The sequence below is a fragment of the Phyllobates terribilis genome, unplaced genomic scaffold, assembly GCF_046119375.1.
Source record: "Phyllobates terribilis strain yellow unplaced genomic scaffold, ASM4611937v1 Scaffold_134__1_contigs__length_4944459, whole genome shotgun sequence".
In the NCBI taxonomy this organism is placed as follows: Eukaryota; Metazoa; Chordata; class Amphibia; order Anura; family Dendrobatidae; genus Phyllobates; species Phyllobates terribilis.
This window is the reverse complement of record NW_027362894.1, coordinates 2,202,170-2,217,218: the sequence shown is the minus strand read 5'-3', so window position 1 is coordinate 2,217,218 and position 15,049 is coordinate 2,202,170. Positions and strand designations below refer to the sequence as shown.

The 15,049-nt window shown below is 45.1% G+C and overlaps 7 non-coding genes and 1 pseudogene across 7 annotated transcripts; all 8 read left to right on the top strand.

Moving 5' to 3' along the window:
* Positions 1-4,292: 4,292 nt before the first annotated feature.
* On the top strand, positions 4,293-4,482 carry LOC141204297 (U2 spliceosomal RNA). Its single transcript, XR_012275251.1, has one exon. It is a non-coding gene; the product is annotated as a U2 spliceosomal RNA (small nuclear RNA).
* A 1,115-nt stretch (positions 4,483-5,597) lies between these two features.
* Positions 5,598-5,788, top strand: LOC141204894 (U2 spliceosomal RNA). The gene has a single exon (XR_012275744.1). It is a non-coding gene; the product is annotated as a U2 spliceosomal RNA (small nuclear RNA).
* A 1,115-nt stretch (positions 5,789-6,903) lies between these two features.
* On the top strand, positions 6,904-7,094 carry LOC141204213 (U2 spliceosomal RNA). Its single transcript, XR_012275181.1, has one exon. It is a non-coding gene; the product is annotated as a U2 spliceosomal RNA (small nuclear RNA).
* A 1,115-nt stretch (positions 7,095-8,209) lies between these two features.
* LOC141204892 (U2 spliceosomal RNA) lies at positions 8,210-8,400 on the top strand. The gene has a single exon (XR_012275742.1). It is a non-coding gene; the product is annotated as a U2 spliceosomal RNA (small nuclear RNA).
* Positions 8,401-9,515: 1,115 nt separating this feature from the next.
* Positions 9,516-9,706, top strand: LOC141204891 (U2 spliceosomal RNA). Its single transcript, XR_012275741.1, has one exon. It is a non-coding gene; the product is annotated as a U2 spliceosomal RNA (small nuclear RNA).
* Positions 9,707-10,821: 1,115 nt separating this feature from the next.
* LOC141204217 (U2 spliceosomal RNA) lies at positions 10,822-11,012 on the top strand. Its single transcript, XR_012275185.1, has one exon. It is a non-coding gene; the product is annotated as a U2 spliceosomal RNA (small nuclear RNA).
* Positions 11,013-12,127: 1,115 nt separating this feature from the next.
* On the top strand, positions 12,128-12,219 carry LOC141204450 (U2 spliceosomal RNA; annotated as a pseudogene).
* A 796-nt stretch (positions 12,220-13,015) lies between these two features.
* LOC141204388 (U2 spliceosomal RNA) lies at positions 13,016-13,198 on the top strand. Its single transcript, XR_012275314.1, has one exon. It is a non-coding gene; the product is annotated as a U2 spliceosomal RNA (small nuclear RNA).
* Positions 13,199-15,049: the final 1,851 nt, after the last annotated feature.

Sequence of the window (15,049 nt, the reverse complement as noted above, 5' to 3'; positions counted from 1 at the left end):
TCCTGGAATGCCAGTATGTTGCAGGAACTGTGGACAAATGGGTCATACCCAAACGTCCTGCACGGGCAGGAAAGTAGACCGCTGCAATAATTGCAGCTGTTACGGACATTTAATGAAGGACTGTCCCGCTGGGAGGAAATGTAATCTCTGCGGTGAGGCGGGGCACATGTTCCGAGGATGCCCCAACAGGACCAGGACCAGGACCTACGCAGAAGCTGCATCTTCTGAAGCTGAGCCGATGCGCCCACCGGTCTTCACTGGCAGGCCGGCGTCGGAGGGCGGTTCGAAGGGCGAGAAGGCTGGGATGGAGCAGGGAGCCGGAGGCCCCTCTGGGGCGGCACCTGCATCGAAGTCCCTTAACGATGGGCGGACCTCGCATGGACCGGAGCGGGGGGGTCCTCCTTCTGGGAGGGTATCCTCCGTATCGATGGTTCCCGATACCGATCCTGTTGGGCTGGAGGGTGGTGCCCCTGTGCGGTTGGCTACAGGGGACCACGCAGCGATGGCCTCAGGATCTTCCAGGGCGATTAGCCAGCCAGATGAGGGGGCTTTGCTTCTAGGTGGCGAACATCAGGAAATCTGTGTTGCTGATCTTGTCCTGATGGACCAGTCTCCCCCCCTGGAGGAGGTGGAGGAAGAGGAGGACTGCACCAGTGACCTAGTGGAGTCTGCCCCGAAAAAGAGACGGAATGTCGAATCCCCAGCGTCTCCTGGAATGTGGCTGGGAACCGTGACCTACGAGGGGGCAACCGCCGGCTCACAGAATATCGAGTCGTTTGGGTCTTCTAGCCCGGATGTCCTGGAGCAATTTGATATACAGGGCTTTGAGTCAGGTGTCCTCATGGAAGATCCACCACCCTGACCTATGAATGCCCACAATAAGACTTGTCTCACTGAATGTGAGGTCATTAAAGAGCCCAGTTCGTAGGGCTGCTCTATTCAAGTATTTAGAAACCACTGACTTTGACATATGTTTATTACAGGAATGCGGGATACAACATGCACTAAATTATAATGATATCAAGACAGATTGGAGACTGGGGCCCTCCATCTGGTCTGGCTCCAATGACAACAAGTCAGCGGGGGTGGGCTTCCTCTGTCGTGGGAGAAATATTACTATAAATGCTGTCACAGAAATAGTACCAGGCAGAGTGGTTTTAGTGCATTTTAAATTTAATGGTTTTACCCTACGTGTAATGAATATTTATGCTCCCCCTGATAAGCAAGAGAGAATTAATTTATTTGGGATATTGCCATTGTACTGTACTGGGTCATCTCCCCTGGTCGTAGGGGGTGATTTTAATTGTCTTTGTGCTAGTGAACAACGAGCAGGGGGTGACCCTTTACGCAAATTGGATAAGTCATGTCATCTATTGAAAGATTTTATAACTGATTTTAAATTATGCGATGCGTGGAGGTCACTCCTGCCGACGGACCCTGGTTATACGTGGTCCGGAAGAGGGGTGTCCTCCAGGATCGATTTTATTTTCCTATCAGATGATTTTAACCCTGTAAAATGTGTTTTAACATCAAATATATTTTCTGACCATAAGGGCTTGGAGGTGCATCTAGAATACCGGGATGAACAGAGGGTCAACAGGGGCCTCTGGCGTCTAAGTACTTACCTGCTGGAGGACCCTCTGATTCGACAAGACTTTGGTAAATCCTATCAAGCCTGGCGGCGACAAAAACCTTCTGATGCCCCTATGGTAACCTGGTGGGAAAATTTGAAAAAAAAAGTCAGAATGTTTTTTATAAAAGCAGGGAGACGTAAAGCTAGAGAGAAAAAAAGATGTTTTAGTGATCTTAACACCAAACTGCAAACACTTTTTAAATTCAAAGAGCTAGGGGTGGAGGTGGGAGATGATATTGCTAGCCTAAAAACTGAAATTCAGAACTGCATAGACACAAAGGGGAAAGAGATTATTTTTAACTCTAGAGTGCAGCACTTGGAGGAGGGGGAGAAGTGCTCTCGCTTCTTCTTCAAAAAAGTCATGGATAAAAGAGAAGTGATCACAAATCTAGAGGGTGAAACATCTATGCAGGGAATGTTGAATGCTACTTTTAACTTTTATAAGCATCTTTTTAGTAAAAAGTGTATAGATGAGTCCTTTTTATCTGATGCTCTTAATGATCTCGATTTTAAGTTAAATTTTACAGACCAGGAGTTTTTAGAACGCGATATTGTTTTAGAGGAATTATTTTATGTTTTTAAAAGTTTCTCTAAGGGTAAAGCACCTGGGTGTGACGGACTACCTGTAGAATTTTACCTTACTTTTTGGGACATTTTAAAAGAGGACCTTTTTATGCTTTTTAAAGAAGTTTTTATTTGTGAACAGTTGCCATTTTCGTGGAGGAGAGGAGTGGTGTCTTTGATATATAAAAAAGGTGACCGCAGTACTCTAGCGAATTGGAGACCCATAACTCTCCTAAATGTTGATTACAAGGTACTTGCTAAGGTGGTTGCAGACCGGCTCAGGAGTGTCATTGCCAAACTAATCCAGCCTGAGCAGGTTTGTAGTGTACCAGGCAGAAGTATTTCAGAGGTTTTAAACGTATTAAGGGATGTAATTTGGTATTCCAGAGACCGGGGTCAAAATGTAGCTCTTTTAGCCCTAGATTTTGAAAAAGCTTTCGATAGAGTCTCTCATAGATTTCCTTTTAGAGTTTTAAAAAGAATGGGTATCCCTAATATGCTTTTAAATTGTATTAAGATTTTATATAAAAATTGTTTTAGTCAAATTTCTCTTAATGGCTTTTTAACAGATGGAGTTCCCCTTGAGTCCGGAGTGAAGCAGGGATGCCCCTTGTCGCCCATCCTGTTCATCTGCGCCATGGAGCCCCTGCTGAGCGCAATAAGGAAAGACAAAGTGATTAGAGGGGTTCCTGTTCCAGGCGGAGGTGGCAGTGATGTGAGAGTCTTTGGCTACATGGATGACGTGACGGTTGTGTGCGTGGACCCTGCTTCCCTCCGGAGGGCGGTGTTGCGCATTGATTTTTTTTCCCAGGCATCCGGTTTTAAACTTAATTTAAATAAATCTGAATGTCTGACTTTGGGATCCTGGGACACCGCCCAACTCCCGCAGCTCACTATAAAACGAGACAATGTAAAAATTCTTGGAGTTGTTTTTAACGAGGAGAATGTGGGAACTCAAAGCTGGGAGAATGTCATAGAAAAAATGTCAAAGAAAATATCATTTTGGGGTTTGAGGTCCCTAACAATGGAGGGGAAAATTTTAATTATAAAATCAGTGTTGTTACCCCTCATACTGTATATAGCTATGGTGTACCCCCCCCTCTGATGTTTTAATTAAAAAAATGACTAGGATGATCTTTATGTTTTTATGGAACTCCAAAATGGAAAAATTAAGGCGAGAAATAATGAGGAAGAATAAAATGAACGGCGGAAGGGATGTCCCCGACTTACATATTTATTTGTATTTAAATTATTTCTGCTTTTGTTTCAAACATTTTAATGGTAATAGTGCGCTAAGTTATTTTTTAAAATATACTTGTGGGATGATTTTTAAAAGATGGTTTAAGTTGTCGTTGAATTCCCCTGTTTTACTATGCCCCCCCAAACACCAAGCAATCTTAGAAAAGACTGTTCGATTTTATAGCCTTGGTGATTTTAATATGGACATTTTTAAAGACCGCAAGAAGCTTTTATCTTTTCTGAGGAGGAATGAAGATGTGACCCCCATAGTAAATTTCTCAGAAGAGAGATCGAAGCAAGTTTGGAAGAATGTCTTCGGGAAATTCTTAGCAAATGGACATAAGGACATCGCATGGATGGTGGTCCACCAGTGCCTCCCCACCAGAGAATTTCAACACAGGAGAGGCCTGGTGGCCAGAGCCAAATGCCCCAGAGACTCATGTGTTAATGACGAAACCACCTTGCACCTTATGTGGAATTGCCCATTTGCACAGGAACTTTGGCACAAAGTTGGGATTCTTTTAAAATGGACTTGCGGTTTAAGAGATTTTAACCATGAATATGTTTTATATGGCCTTTTTAAATGTCCGACCCCTCAACAGTATTGTATATGTTGGTGTATGATTAACTGTTTTAAAGACGCCCTTTGGAAGGCACGCAATATTTTACTTTTTAAACGTGATGCTATTTCTGTGAAGGATTGTCTTAAAATTGCTTTTAGCCAGATGTATATTTATTACTTGAGGGATGTCAAATGTATTGGGAGGAGGGATGCTAATCGTATATGGGGTTTTTATGGGTGGAATTCTGTGTTTTAATAATGTACTGTTTGTGTTGTTGTTTTTGATTGTAAACCATCTTTTACGCACTTAATAAATTATGTTGAAACCTGATCTGTTCTTATCAGTTTAATATCTGATACGTCCCCTATCTGGGGACCATATATTAAATGGATTTTTAGAACAGGGAGATGGAAAAAGAGCTTGCTCTGTCCACTCCACGCATTGACCTGGTATTGCAGTATCTCCAGGACCGGTGCACCCCTTCTTTAATGCAGTTTCTAAAATCAGAAAGAATTGAATTCAATGTTTTTTGTTCATTTTGCTTGTTTGTCGGATTTTGGGATGGACTCTTTGGCTTTGCTTTTCTTCTCCTCATTGGATTTTTCATGTTCAAAGTTGCAGAAGCCAGATTACAAGCTCATTTTGGTTCAACTTCAGCAACTGTGCATTGCATTGCCATGTAATGTGATGCAATGCTATCTTTCTAGCTCTCCCTTTTTACTTCCTTTTGGATAAACAGACATATTAGGCAAGCATTTTGGAGCTTTCACCTAAATAACTACAGGTGGTGAGATAAGCTGCACAATATAATTGACCTTTCAGTATATTGTTGCACACACACCATCTATTTAGCAAATGCCCTTGTTATCAACAGCAGCTTTTTAAACTCACTTGAGCTAACAGGTATGTGCGCTGGTTACTCTGCTGCGCTTAAAATTTCTTTTTTGGTTTGCTACAATGCCTTTTCTGAAACGTTGTCTCCTTCTGCTGGAACACTGACTTCTTTCATTTAATGCCTGCAGACTATAAAAGAGAACCCAACCCAAAAAGTTTGGTTGATTAGTCTGTGGCATTCTGTTAAACTGTTGCTTATGGCGGTCTCTGTGAGCTTCTCAGCGACATTCAGCCAGCCAGGTATCCTGCCTGCAGTAGATGGAATGTGGCAATGGAACGCTGGCTGCGCGTGTCATAATAGGCTCTGAGCCTTTATATACCTGTGCACAGCAGCAGCCACCTTCAGTCTGCTGCTGGACAGCCAGCAGCAGCAGCAGCAGGAGAGGTATGTAATCAGGAGCCCTCCTGCTAAGGGTAGACAGCTGCTCGTTCCACCCCACCCCCCGCCTTAATTGGTTCTCCTCCCTTCCAACGGTGTTGAGGCGGGTGGGAACAGCAGGGGGTGAAGGTGCTGTGTTTAAAGAGGTGGAGTTATGCAGATCTAAAACGCGTGGATTGCAGCAGCAGCAAGCCGAAAAGTGCAGGCATGTAAGGGATCTAGAGGTTGACAACATGTCTTCTTAACGGGAGTCCAGGAGCTCATCTCCACAAATGGACTTTTCAGGATCCTTGGGTGGCTCCGTAGTTTGAAACCAATTCTGGTTATCGCTTCTCGGCCTTTTGGCTAAGATCAAGTGTAGTATCTGTTCTTATCAGTTTAATATCTGATACGTCCCCTATCTGGGGACCATATATTAAATGGATTTTTAGAACAGGGAGATGGAAAAAGAGCTTGCTCTGTCCACTCCACGCATTGACCTGGTATTGCAGTATCTCCAGGACCGGTGCACCCCTTCTTTAATGCAGTTTCTAAAATCAGAAAGAATTGAATTCAATGTTTTTTGTTCATTTTGCTTGTTTGTCGGATTTTGGGATGGACTATTTGGCTTTGCTTTTCTTCTCCTCATTGGATTTTTCATGTTCAAAGTTGCAGAAGCCAGATTACAAGCTCATTTTGGTTCAACTTCAGCAACTGTGCATTGCATTGCCATGTAATGTGATGCAATGCTATCTTTCTAGCTCTCCCTTTTTACTTCCTTTTGGATAAACAGACATATTAGGCAAGCATTTTGGAGCTTTCACCTAAATAACTACAGGTGGTGAGATAAGCTGCACAATATAATTGACCTTTCAGTATATTGTTGCACACACACCATCTATTTAGCAAATGCCCTTGTTATCAACAGCAGCCTTTTAAACTCACCTGAGCTAACAGGTATGTGCGCTGGTTACTCTGCTGCGCTTAAAATTTCTTTTTTGGTTTGCTACAATGCCTTTTCTGAAACGTTGTCTCCTTCTGCTGGAACACTGACTTCTTTCATTTAATGCCTGCAGACTATAAAAGAGAACCCAACCCAAAAAGTTTGGTTGATTAGTCTGTGGCATTCTGTTAAACTGTTGCTTATGGCGGTCTCTGTGAGCTTCTCAGCGACATTCAGCCAGCCAGGTATCCTGCCTGCAGTAGATGGAATGTGGCAATGGAACGCTGGCTGCGCGTGTCATAATAGGCTCTGAGCCTTTATATACCTGTGCACAGCAGCAGCCACCTTCAGTCTGCTGCTGGACAGCCAGCAGCAGCAGCAGCAGGAGAGGTATGTAATCAGGAGCCCTCCTGCTAAGGGTAGACAGCTGCTCGTTCCACCCCATCCCCCGCCTTAATTGGTTCTCCTCCCTTCCAACGGTGTTGAGGCGGGTGGGAACAGCAGGGGGTGAAGGTGCTGTGTTTAAAGAGGTGGAGTTATGCAGATCTAAAACGCGTGGATTGCAGCAGCAGCAAGCCGAAAAGTGCAGGCATGTAAGGGATCTAGAGGTTGACAACATGTCTTCTTAACGGGAGTCCAGGAGCTCATCTCCACAAATGGACTTTTCAGGATCCTTGGGTGGCTCCGTAGTTTGAAACCAATTCTGGTTATCGCTTCTCGGCCTTTTGGCTAAGATCAAGTGTAGTATCTGTTATTATCAGTTTAATATCTGATACGTCCCCTATCTGGGGACCATATATTAAATGGATTTTTAGAACAGGGAGATGGAAAAAGAGCTTGCTCTGTCCACTCCACGCATTGACCTGGTATTGCAGTATCTCCAGGACAGGTGCACCCCTTCTTTAATGCAGTTTCTAAAATCAGAAAGAATTGAATTCAATGTTTTTTGTTCATTTTGCTTGTTTGTCGGATTTTGGGATGGACTCTTTGGCTTTGCTTTTCTTCTCCTCATTGGATTTTTCATGTTCAAAGTTGCAGAAGCCAGATTACAAGCTCATTTTGGTTCAACTTCAGCAACTGTGCATTGCATTGCCATGTAATGTGATGCAATGCTATCTTTCTAGCTCTCCCTTTTTACTTCCTTTTGGATAAACAGACATATTAGGCAAGCATTTTGGAGCTTTCACCTAAATAACTACAGGTGGTGAGATAAGCTGCACAATATAATTGACCTTTCAGTATATTGTTGCACACACACCATCTATTTAGCAAATGCCCTTGTTATCAACAGCAGCCTTTTAAACTCACCTGAGCTAACAGGTATGTGCGCTGGTTACTCTGCTGCGCTTAAAATTTCTTTTTTGGTTTGCTACAATGCCTTTTCTGAAACGTTGTCTCCTTCTGCTGGAACACTGACTTCTTTCATTTAATGCCTGCAGACTATAAAAGAGAACCCAACCCAAAAAGTTTGGTTGATTAGTCTGTGGCATTCTGTTAAACTGTTGCTTATGGCGGTCTCTGTGAGCTTCTCAGCGACATTCAGCCAGCCAGGTATCCTGCCTGCAGTAGATGGAATGTGGCAATGGAACGCTGGCTGCGCGTGTCATAATAGGCTCTGAGCCTTTATATACCTGTGCACAGCAGCAGCCACCTTCAGTCTGCTGCTGGACAGCCAGCAGCAGCAGCAGCAGGAGAGGTATGTAATCAGGAGCCCTCCTGCTAAGGGTAGACAGCTGCTCGTTCCACCCCACCCCCCACCTTAATTGGTTCTCCTCCCTTCCAACGGTGTTGAGGCGGGTGGGAACAGCAGGGGGTGAAGGTGCTGTGTTTAAAGAGGTGGAGTTATGCAGATCTAAAACGCGTGGATTGCAGCAGCAGCAAGCCGAAAAGTGCAGGCATGTAAGGGATCTAGAGGTTGACAACATGTCTTCTTAACGGGAGTCCAGGAGCTCATCTCCACAAATGGACTTTTCAGGATCCTTGGGTGGCTCCGTAGTTTGAAACCAATTCTGGTTATCGCTTCTCGGCCTTTTGGCTAAGATCAAGTGTAGTATCTGTTCTTATCAGTTTAATATCTGATACGTCCCCTATCTGGGGACCATATATTAAATGGATTTTTAGAACAGGGAGATGGAAAAAGAGCTTGCTCTGTCCACTCCACGCATTGACCTGGTATTGCAGTATCTCCAGGACCGGTGCACCCCTTCTTTAATGCAGTTTCTAAAATCAGAAATAATTGAATTCAATGTTTTTTGTTCATTTTGCTTGTTTGTCGGATTTTGGGATGGACTCTTTGGCTTTGCTTTTCTTCTCCTCATTGGATTTTTCATGTTCAAAGTTGCAGAAGCCAGATTACAAGCTCATTTTGGTTCAACTTCAGCAACTGTGCATTGCATTGCCATGTAATGTGATGCAATGCTATCTTTCTAGCTCTCCCTTTTTACTTCCTTTTGGATAAACAGACATATTAGGCAAGCATTTTGGAGCTTTCACCTAAATAACTACAGGTGGTGAGATAAGCTGCACAATATAATTGACCTTTCAGTATATTGTTGCACACACACCATCTATTTAGCAAATGCCCTTGTTATCAACAGCAGCCTTTTAAACTCACCTGAGCTAACAGGTATGTGCGCTGGTTACTCTGCTGCGCTTAAAATTTCTTTTTTGGTTTGCTACAATGCCTTTTCTGAAACGTTGTCTCCTTCTGCTGGAACACTGACTTCTTTCATTTAATGCCTGCAGACTATAAAAGAGAACCCAACCCAAAAAGTTTGGTTGATTAGTCTGTGGCATTCTGTTAAACTGTTGCTTATGGCGGTCTCTGTGAGCTTCTCAGCGACATTCAGCCAGCCAGGTATCCTGCCTGCAGTAGATGGAATGTGGCAATGGAACGCTGGCTGCGCGTGTCATAATAGGCTCTGAGCCTTTATATACCTGTGCACAGCAGCAGCCACCTTCAGTCTGCTGCTGGACAGCCAGCAGCAGCAGCAGCAGGAGAGGTATGTAATCAGGAGCCCTCCTGCTAAGGGTAGACAGCTGCTCGTTCCACCCCACCCCCCACCTTAATTGGTTCTCCTCCCTTCCAACGGTGTTGAGGCGGGTGGGAACAGCAGGGGGTGAAGGTGCTGTGTTTAAAGAGGTGGAGTTATGCAGATCTAAAACGCGTGGATTGCAGCAGCAGCAAGCCGAAAAGTGCAGGCATGTAAGGGATCTAGAGGTTGACAACATGTCTTCTTAACGGGAGTCCAGGAGCTCATCTCCACAAATGGACTTTTCAGGATCCTTGGGTGGCTCCGTAGTTTGAAACCAATTCTGGTTATCGCTTCTCGGCCTTTTGGCTAAGATCAAGTGTAGTATCTGTTCTTATCAGTTTAATATCTGATACGTCCCCTATCTGGGGACCATATATTAAATGGATTTTTAGAACAGGGAGATGGAAAAAGAGCTTGCTCTGTCCACTCCACGCATTGACCTGGTATTGCAGTATCTCCAGGACCGGTGCACCCCTTCTTTAATGCAGTTTCTAAAATCAGAAATAATTGAATTCAATGTTTTTTGTTCATTTTGCTTGTTTGTCGGATTTTGGGATGGACTCTTTGGCTTTGCTTTTCTTCTCCTCATTGGATTTTTCATGTTCAAAGTTGCAGAAGCCAGATTACAAGCTCATTTTGGTTCAACTTCAGCAACTGTGCATTGCATTGCCATGTAATGTGATGCAATGCTATCTTTCTAGCTCTCCCTTTTTACTTTCTTTTGGATAAACAGACATATTAGGCAAGCATTTTGGAGCTTTCACCTAAATAACTACAGGTGGTGAGATAAGCTGCACAATATAATTGACCTTTCAGTATATTGTTGCACACACACCATCTATTTAGCAAATGCCCTTGTTATCAACAGCAGCCTTTTAAACTCACCTGAGCTAACAGGTATGTGCGCTGGTTACTCTGCTGCGCTTAAAATTTCTTTTTTGGTTTGCTACAATGCCTTTTCTGAAACGTTGTCTCCTTCTGCTGGAACACTGACTTCTTTCATTTAATGCCTGCAGACTATAAAAGAGAACCCAACCCAAAAAGTTTGGTTGATTAGTCTGTGGCATTCTGTTAAACTGTTGCTTATGGCGGTCTCTGTGAGCTTCTCAGCGACATTCAGCCAGCCAGGTATCCTGCCTGCAGTAGATGGAATGTGGCAATGGAACGCTGGCTGCGCGTGTCATAATAGGCTCTGAGCCTTTATATACCTGTGCACAGCAGCAGCCACCTTCAGTCTGCTGCTGGACAGCCAGCAGCAGCAGCAGCAGGAGAGGTATGTAATCAGGAGCCCTCCTGCTAAGGGTAGACAGCTGCTCGTTCCACCCCACCCCCCGCCTTAATTGGTTCTCCTCCCTTCCAACGGTGTTGAGGCGGGTGGGAACAGCAGGGGGTGAAGGTGCTGTGTTTAAAGAGGTGGAGTTATGCAGATCTAAAACGCGTGGATTGCAGCAGCAGCAAGCCGAAAAGTGCAGGCATGTAAGGGATCTAGAGGTTGACAACATGTCTTCTTAACGGGAGTCCAGGAGCTCATCTCCACAAATGGACTTTTCAGGATCCTTGGGTGGCTCCGTAGTTTGAAACCAATTCTGGTTATCGCTTCTCGGCCTTTTGGCTAAGATCAAGTGTAGTATCTGTTCTTATCAGTTTAATATCTGATACGTCCCCTATCTGGGGACCATATATTAAATGGATTTTTAGAACAGTTAGATGGAAAAAGAGCTTGCTCTGTCCACTCCACGCATTGACCTGGTATTGCAGTATCTCCAGGACCGGTGCACCCCTTCTTTAATGCAGTTTCTAAAATCAGAAAGAATTGAATTCAATGTTTTTTGTTCATTTTGCTTGTTTGTCGGATTTTGGGATGGACTCTTTGGCTTTGCTTTTCTTCTCCTCATTGGATTTTTCATGTTCAAAGTTGCAGAAGCCAGATTACAAGCTCATTTTGGTTCAACTTCAGCAACTGTGCATTGCATTGCCATGTAATGTGATGCAATGCTATCTTTCTAGCTCTCCCTTTTTACTTCCTTTTGGATAAACAGACATATTAGGCAAGCATTTTGGAGCTTTCACCTAAATAACTACAGGTGGTGAGATAAGCTGCACAATATAATTGACCTTTCAGTATATTGTTGCACACACACCATCTATTTAGCAAATGCCCTTGTTATCAACAGCAGCCTTTTAAACTCACCTGAGCTAACAGGTATGTGCGCTGGTTACTCTGCTGCGCTTAAAATTTCTTTTTTGGTTTGCTACAATGCCTTTTCTGAAACGTTGTCTCCTTCTGCTGGAACACTGACTTCTTTCATTTAATGCCTGCAGACTATAAAAGAGAACCCAACCCAAAAAGTTTGGTTGATTAGTCTGTGGCATTCTGTTAAACTGTTGCTTATGGCGGTCTCTGTGAGCTTCTCAGCGACATTCAGCCAGCCAGGTATCCTGCCTGCAGTAGATGGAATGTGGCAATGGAACGCTGGCTGCGCGTGTCATAATAGGCTCTGAGCCTTTATATACCTGTGCACAGCAGCAGCCACCTTCAGTCTGCTGCTGGACAGCCAGCAGCAGCAGCAGCAGGAGAGGTATGTAATCAGGAGCCCTCCTGCTAAGGGTAGACAGCTGCTCGTTCCACCCCACCCCCCGCCTTAATTGGTTCTCCTCCCTTCCAACGGTGTTGAGGCGGGTGGGAACAGCAGGGGGTGAAGGTGCTGTGTTTAAAGAGGTGGAGTTATGCAGATCTAAAACGCGTGGATTGCAGCAGCAGCAAGCCGAAAAGTGCAGGCATGTAAGGGATCTAGAGGTTGACAACATGTCTTCTTAACGGGAGTCCAGGAGCTCATCTCCACAAATGGACTTTTCAGGATCCTTGGGTGGCTCCGTAGTTTGAAACCAATTCTGGTTATCGCTTCTCGGCCTTTTGGCTAAGATCAAGTGTAGTATCTTTCGAAAAGGCGGTTTTGGATGTTGGCCGCCCTAGTAGATTGATACATTATGCACACTGGGGTTTAGGCGCTTGTTAGTACGCCAGGTGGCTAATATAGTCATCTGGTGGAAAGCATGGCCCCCCAGGATCGACGCCATTGGGCCGGGGAAGATCGAAAGCCCGAAGTGTGAAGTGCCCCAGGAGTGGTGATCCTGGGGTGCCTCAAATCACTGGGATTGGGAACCCCACTTGAGTTTATGGCACATTTGCACTAGCACTTCAATATTTCTTTCTTCACACACACCCTTATTCCGGGCCTTCTGGCCTTAGGATGGGGAATTTTTCAATTCCCGGTCGAAGGTCCGGGCAGTATTATACTGTGAAACCTTCACTATTTATTTAATTTTTTTGTCACTGTGTGTCCACTTTTTCACGTGTGTCCACGTCCTTACTAGGATTTTGTCGGGATGCGGTTCCCTTACGGGTTCCTCTCTTGGCAGGTCTAGGGGGGGAGTGTGTGGACATCAGGTTCCGCTCCCCCCTGAACCCCCCTGGCTCTCCTCTTTCTGGAGGAGAGCGTTGTTGGCTCCCCTCTTCCGGGAGGGGAGCACAGTCTTTGGCTCCCAGTGCCTTGCTCGGGTGAGAACTCGGGCAGGTGCTGGGGGTAAGATTGGGTCGCCTCTGGCTCCGGCTGGAGGTGGCTATTTGTCCCTGTTCCTCGCTGTGGCCTTCTGGCTCGGAGGGACGGGGAATGGTTTGGGGGACTCTTCTCCTTTTGGAGAGGGTTTCAAGAAGACCAGCATCCTAGTGCACTTTTTTTGTGGCACTTGTCACTTTTTTAAGCGCACTCGGGTTTTGTACACGAATTCGGGCTTTCGAAAAAAAAAAAAAAAAAATCTGTTCTTATCAGTTTAATATCTGATACGTCCCCTATCTGGGGACCATATATTAAATGGATTTTTAGAACAGGGAGATGGAAAAAGAGCTTGCTCTGTCCACTCCACGCATTGACTTGGTATTGCAGTATCTCCAGGACCGGTGCACCCCTTCTTTAATGCAGTTTCTAAAATCAGAAAGAATTGAATTCAATGTTTTTTGTTCATTTTGCTTGTTTGTCGGATTTTGGGATGGACTCTTTGGCTTTGCTTTTCTTCTCCTCATTGGATTTTTCATGTTCAAAGTTGCAGAAGCCAGATTACAAGCTCATTTTGGTTCAACTTCAGCAACTGTGCATTGCATTGCCATGTAATGTGATGCAATGCTATCTTTCTAGCTCTCCCTTTTTACTTTCTTTTGGATAAACAGACATATTAGGCAAGCATTTTGGAGCTTTCACCTAAATAACTACAGGTGGTGAGATAAGCTGCACAATATAATTGACCTTTCAGTATATTGTTGCACACACACCATCTATTTAGCAAATGCCCTTGTTATCAACAGCAGCCTTTTAAACTCACCTGAGCTAACAGGTATGTGCGCTGGTTACTCTGCTGCGCTTAAAATTTCTTTTTTGGTTTGCTACAATGCCTTTTCTGAAACGTTGTCTCCTTCTGCTGGAACACTGACTTCTTTCATTTAATGCCTGCAGACTATAAAAGAGAACCGAACCCAAAAAGTTTGGTTGATTAGTCTGTGGCATTCTGTTAAACTGTTGCTTATGGCGGTCTCTGTGAGCTTCTCAGCGACATTCAGCCAGCCAGGTATCCTGCCTGCAGTAGATGGAATGTGGCAATGGAACGCTGGCTGCGCGTGTCATAATAGGCTCTGAGCCTTTATATACCTGTGCACAGCAGCAGCCACCTTCAGTCTGCTGCTGGACAGCCAGCAGCAGCAGCAGCAGGAGAGGTATGTAATCAGGAGCCCTCCTGCTAAGGGTAGACAGCTGCTCGTTCCACCCCACCCCCCGCCTTAATTGGTTCTCCTCCCTTCCAACGGTGTTGAGGCGGGTGGGAACAGCAGGGGGTGAAGGTGCTGTGTTTAAAGAGGTGGAGTTATGCAGATCTAAAACGCGTGGATCGCAGCAGCAGCAAGCCGAAAAGTGCAGGCATGTAAGGGATCTAGAGGTTGACAACATGTCTTCTTAACGGGAGTCCAGGAGCTCATCTCCACAAATGGACTTTTCAGGATCCTTGGGTGGCTCCGTAGTTTGAAACCAATTCTGGTTATCGCTTCTCGGCCTTTTGGCTAGGATCAGGTGCAGTGATCTAACGGTTGCTGCCTTGGTCTCGGCTAGGAGGTGCCTGGGGTACCCGACTTGTTGGCCTTGGGGGATCGCTCTCTCTTAACTGAGGGAGCTTCACCCCCTTGCAGCTATTGGCAGGTCGGCTTAGTCCCCGGACAACGGGGAGCGATCGCGTCTTGTCTTCGGGGCGACCCGAGGAAATAAGGGCGTTTTCCTTTGCTGAGCTTTATCGCTTAGTGGGCTGTGTAAGTTCTTGGGGTACCCCTCCCTCGGTCTTGGGTTTGTTCCTGCTTTTGTGGGATTCATTCCCTTGTTACTATTGGGGGAGGGCTTAGTCCCTGAGGGCCGAAAATGCCTTTTACTTTTGGATTTGCGGTGGGGGAGACTCCACTGCGACAGTCCATTAGAATCATGGTGGATGAATGCCAGCGCCATGAGAAGAATCTGCAGTACATCGTGCATGAGATTCTTTTTGGGTTCTTCCACCTGGAGCGAGATAAGATCCTGTGTCTTTACGATCAGGAATTCCGTGGGCGATATACCATTTCCTTTATGGCTAAATCATGCTGTGATAATATCCATGCAGCACTGATGGTTGCGGACAAGGACGATGAGAGACTGAACGGGCTGAGCTTTGACTTCCTGTACGGTGAAGAAGAAGTACCCTTGGTGATCTTCATGTACAGCCCATTCGTCTCTGAGGGCGATATCGAAACCT